The following is a 5,885-nucleotide window of genomic DNA, read 5'->3' as shown; positions in this document are numbered from 1 at the left end:
CCTCTGTCCGAAAATACTTGTCATTGAAATGGATGTATCTAGATGTATTTTAGTTCTAGACACATCCATTTTGATGACAAGTAATTCCGGGCGGAGGGAGTACTTGGTTCGAACAAGAAATAAAGTGGGGGTGGGGGAATTTAGTATGTACATCGGACTTGGTACAAACAGGAAGGAAAGGGGGTGAAAGTAGTACAGACTGGTCATCCAACCGGTCTCTTGGTCGAAAAGGGAAATATAGGGGTAACGCTGTACACAGTGGTATGACCAGGACTAGATTAGCTATCCACACATAGGAGTAGGTGGCTAGAGTGAACAAAAATGGGACCAACCCGGATATGTTTCTTGGATGTTTGTTTCTTAGGGCAACAAACTATGAATCACCACTTTATGCCCCTGTTTACATACATGGTGCTGGACTGCTAGTGCACCCACTGTTATAAGCCATGACAAGTTTAGCCAAATGTTTTTGCCTGTAATTGTTTGAGACTCTGACTGTTTCCTCTGTGCCTTTTTGTGCAAACAGGGATATCCAATTCACCTGGTTGCTGTTGTGACCTTTTGGTGCACTGCACAAAACTCTTCTTAAAAGAAGTTACTTTTGTGCTGTTTAACTGGAATGTCAGAATGGAACAGTTGGTTCATTTTGGTGGAACTGCACAAAGGGAGATCTGTGTTCCAATCTTCATCATCCATATTGGCGCCATAACCTTCCTTTAGGTAAGAATGATATTTAATGCATTTGTTCATCTCTATTTTCCAACTGCCATGAGAAAATAATGTTGTTTTTTAATAGTACACTTGTACTCCCTCACTGACAAAACCAATTCTAAATTAGAAGGCCAATCATGTACTTGGTTTCACCAACTGGTGAGAAGAAAGAGAAACAGAGCATGAAGAGGAAGAAGAAGAAGAAGAAGAAGAAGAAGAAGAAACAGTGCCAAGGCGATCTTGCTGAAGCCAGAAGCCTCAGTCGAGGCCATTCAAGGGCTCCGGCAACGACTACCTTACATGTGAGATGATCCTCCAGGGAGCCCTTCCACTTCTGCTGTCTCACTTAATTAATTAGGAGTACTTAAGTACCACTAATTTATTACTTCCTAATTTTCCTGTTGGAGTTAAACAAATCTTTAGTAGGACCCTATGCTGAATCATGTACGTGTGTATGTTTGTCTATGGAGGTGAATCATGTGGTGGAGCAGGGAGGGAATATTATTAGTGTCATCACATAATAGTGCTATTGTTTTGCATGTCAATTTATCGCCATTGGTTCAATGAGGCAATGTTTTGCGTATTGTCCATCATGAATTTGATGCTACCGGCTGAGTAATATGCTAATGTCTTCCTATCCTTTCTCACTAAGGTAATGAAGGTTTCACCTTGTTCCTACTTGTGCAAAAAGGGATCATGTTGTGCCAATCATACATTTTAGTGGAACTACACAAGACAATACAATGAACTGTATCCCAGCCAGTGCTCTAACTCTGCTGGAAGTTCTTGATAATCTTTCGATATAATCTCAGCACTGGTAAACAAGAGTGATTTCAACCATACATTTGAAGTGCACAAAAATATATACTATTGTGTGATTCCAGTGAGTGCTTTATCATCTCTTATGGGACTACATGAATAAGCTTTTTTCTCAGGTTGGTATGGGCCTAAGGCCTTCATCCATATTAGTTTGCTGTCATCTCTATTTGTATCATGCTACTGTCATGAGAAACTCCTTTATATTTGCACGTTAAAGTTTTGCAACCTATGATAAATGGCAATGCTTTGAGTGTTGAGTTGAGCTAATTGGCACTGATTAAATAAACTAATACCTCTCTTTAAGCAAGAGTACTATGTAGCTAACTTCACCCATTAAGATAATGAGGGTGCTTCTATTTGTTAGTGTATGTTTCATAAACTAGTCCCACTATTACAGTAATCTCACTCTCTCAATATATGTGCCAACAGGGATGCTCGATTTTGGTGGAACTGTACAAAAAATTTGGGTGCTTCATTGCCTCGACAGCTTCTTTCCTTTCCTGTCAGTCGCAAAACTCCGCATGCTTTCTTCCTTTGTTGTCAGTCGCTTGGCTTATCTCGTCTTCCAGTCAAAGGAAATAGTAATTGATATGCTACCTCACACAGGTTGGTACTGGTCTTTATCCTGATTATTGTGCCTGTCATATGTATTGGTAATTTGGTATTGTGCTACTGTTTGCCGATTTCGTAAAGGAGTAATTTGGAGCCTGAACTCGCAGGCAAATCATTACATCAGGTGATTTCAGTAGAACTGCACAAAATGATCAGATGGACAGGTACTTATGCCGCTGCTATGTACTCCAAAGTTCACTCAGACAAGCATCGATGTTGACAAGAAGTGCCTATATTCATTCGAATATCAACCGGCGTCAACCAATTGTCAAACTCCAAGTGTTAGGAGAGTGAACGCCAAAAATATTGCTTGGTGCATAGCCCAGAAAAATGTTGTCCAGTCTTTGGTCCCAACTTGTGCCTTTTGGTTATCGGCACATATGGTAGCGAACTATATGGCATGGAGTCTAAAGATTCCAGACAAGTTGGTTGACGCGTATATTCATCTGCCACTTAATCAGTCTGCACGCCAAGGATGCTCCACTAAAGTTGAACTGCACAAAAAATTTGGGTGGTTCATTTTCTCAACCGCCTCCTTTCTCGTCTTCAATGTAGAATTTTGGCGAGATATAGGACCAAGATGACCCAGTAAACTGGTTGGATGAAAGTAGTGGCCAAGTTGCTCAAACCTCCCACGGCACGAGGCCACTATTTGAGGATAAACCTACAAGCAAAGTTCAGATTGTCTGTGCTGCCTCTTATGTACTCGAAAGTTTACTCGTACAAGAACTAATTTTAGCAAGAAGTACCTCCGATTGAACACCATTTACCAGTCTTAATTAATCGACGAGGCAATTCTTTTGCCTCCGTTTCGAAAAAAAATATTAACGTCTAACTGAGCCAGTTAGTTAGATGCGTACACTTGGTGTAGTAGGATCTTTATTTAGTTTGATGCATACACTTGTTCTTTTTTGGTAGCCCTTTTGTAATGATGGCTGATGTTTGGTTTGGAAGAGAGAGCTGCGTCTTCACTCTTCTGGCCTGCTTACTGCTTGTGTTGCACCCCCAGCCCTGGTTGCTGCTGCTGCTGCTGTTTTCAATGTACAATCAGTAGTATATTTTGTTTGTTGGTTGAATAAATGTGTTGTTAGAACGACAAACACAATGTTTTGGAAGTCGTTGCATGGTTCGATCCTTTAGTGCCCCGTACGGTACGTAGCGCATACTATTTATTGTACGGAACACATTTTTTTTGAAAATCGGAACACATTTTCCACTTGTTGATAACATGCAGCCCACTGATGAAGGCCCAATAGAGAAGCCCATAATTAAATGAAAGGGAGGCTCTCACATGAATCCGGCCCAGGTACATGCTCATGGTCCCCTAAACATAAATAAGTAAATAAATAAATAAATAAAGCTAAATGCTCATGCACCAGTTCTTTGGGAAAATAGGTAGCCCAGTATTTCTTTTTGAAGAATACCCAAGCTAGGCCTATTTGTTTTCTCCGAATTACTGGGCTGCAAATCTTTCAAGACGAGGAGGGATGCATTCCGGCCTGGCTTAAGAGTATGGTCAATGTCTGTTAAAAGTAATATCAAAAGGGGTTGAAAATTCCAAAAAAATTATAGCAAATGGGATATAAGTTTCTTTTTTGTTTTTGTTCTTCACTGATATCTTATACGCATTTCATTGGATTTAACATGACATAGTACTAATTTATTTTTAAATTTGTTTTAGTATGGCTATTAATTTTTGGATTAAGAATATTTCGTTCCCCATCAAAAATTTGCGAATTTTCAAAATTTCCCACATATTTAGTTAATTTTTTGACCCTGATACTGACCAGAAAATGCCAACAATTCTAAAAATGGAAAACGGGCTGCAATAAATTCCATATGAATTAGAAAATGAGTAAAAATTATAAAAATAATAGCAAATGGGCTATACACGCCACAGATTTCGAGGCTGACTTGTTTACGCAAGGCTTTGTCAGTGAACACACGATTTTAGTAGCAGTTAGTGTTGGATGTCCATCCAACGGCCGACGTGCTTCTTCAATATCTGATCTTCCTGCTCCAGCCGCCTAAACTAGCGCCGGCGGGACTGCCTGCTCCCTCCTATTGTGGCCCGCTATGATGCCGCGCAGGCTTCCCCGGCCCACCCTACTCCCTCCGCTGGCCTGGCCGCACGCAATCAACTGCCTCCTTATTATGCGAAAAAAAAGATTCCTCCCACTGACATCTGGGGTGCACCGGTTGGGAGGCTGACCTGTGGGCCTACTAAGTTGATGCGTACGCAGGGCTTGTCAACTTAGTCAACAAACAATTCTAGCAGCAGTAACCGTTGGACTTGAATCGAATGGTCCTACTGCTTCTTCAATCGCTGCTCTTCTTGCACCAGCCGCCCAAACCAGCGTCGGGGAGACCGCCTGCTCCTGCCTCCAGTGGTCGGCTGTGTTGCCAATGAGGCCTCATCGCCCCCTACTACTCCCACCGCTAGCCAGGCCCTGCGGCGACGACAGCCTCACACCGCAGCCGAACCAGTGAACCCTCGTACTCCTCTCCGTGTGGGCATCCACTGCCGCGTCTTCCTCGGCTCCGCGTCGTCCCCTTCCTAGGCCTCGCCGTTGTCCACCGCCTTGGTGCTCTCGGCGCGGCGTGGTCAACGTGGTCAACGACATTCCATCGGAAGAGTACTGTACGTGGAGAGGCTGACAGTTGGGTCCACGGCGACAGCCCAGTTTTTTTGTGATTTGCCAAGTAAGTCGCTTTGTCAGGCCTGTTGGGCTGCAAATCTTTCAAGACGAGGAGAGCTTTCATTCGGCTGGCTGAGAAAATGGCCCATGAGTAATGAGAAATGGGTTGTACATTTTTAAAACACATCAAACCGGCAATTGGTTTCAAATATCTTTTTTTCATTTCGAGATTTGAAATTACATTAATTTTTATGCGTGGAGAATTTGTTGGATTTTAAATTGATATACATTTATTTTTAAAATCAGTTTGAATGTGAGTCAAAATTTCGAGATTAAAAATAGTTCGGACCGCACCAAAATATGCAAAATTTCGTATAATTTTTTAACCGTGGCCACAATATGGGCTGTAATGCTAACGAAAAGAATATGGGCTCCAAAAAAACCTTAATAATTAGCAAATGGGCTGTAAATTATTAGAAATAATGGCAGATGGGTTGTATGCTGTTTTCCACAGATTTGAGGCTTTCCTAAAAAAAGGTTGACGCACAAGCAGTGACTGTTGGATGGCCATCCAACGGCCGTCGTGCTTCTTCAATCTCTGATCTTCCTGCTCCAGCCGCTCAAACAGGCGTCGGCGAGACTGCCTGCTCCCTCCTCCCCGCGGTCGGCTCTGCTGCCGTGCAGGCCTCACCGCCCCACCGTACTCCCATCGCTGGCCTAGCCATCCCTCTACTCACCCACATCTGCTGTTATTCTCCGGCGACGGCAGACGAACTAGTAAACCCCCGTACAGTCGTACTCCCCTCCACGTGGGAAACAACTGCCGAGTCTTCCCTGCCTCCTTGTCGTTCCCTTCCTGGGCCTCGCCGTCGTCCACCACCCTGGTGCTCTCGGCGCGGCCTGGTCAACGTGGTCAACGACCGACATGCATCTGAAGTGGACTTTATGTGGAGAGGCCGACAGCTGGGTCCACAGCCGCACGCAAGGAAATGCCTCCTTATTACGTGCAAAATAATGATTCCTCCACCTGACATCAGGGACCCACCGAAAGGGCCTCTGTATTTCGCAAAAAAACGTTACCGCCGCTGACAGCTCAGACCCACC

This window comes from Triticum urartu, chromosome 3 (genome assembly GCF_003073215.2).
Source record: "Triticum urartu cultivar G1812 chromosome 3, Tu2.1, whole genome shotgun sequence".
In the NCBI taxonomy this organism is placed as follows: Eukaryota; Viridiplantae; Streptophyta; class Magnoliopsida; order Poales; family Poaceae; genus Triticum; species Triticum urartu.
This window is presented reverse-complemented; position numbering follows the sequence as displayed.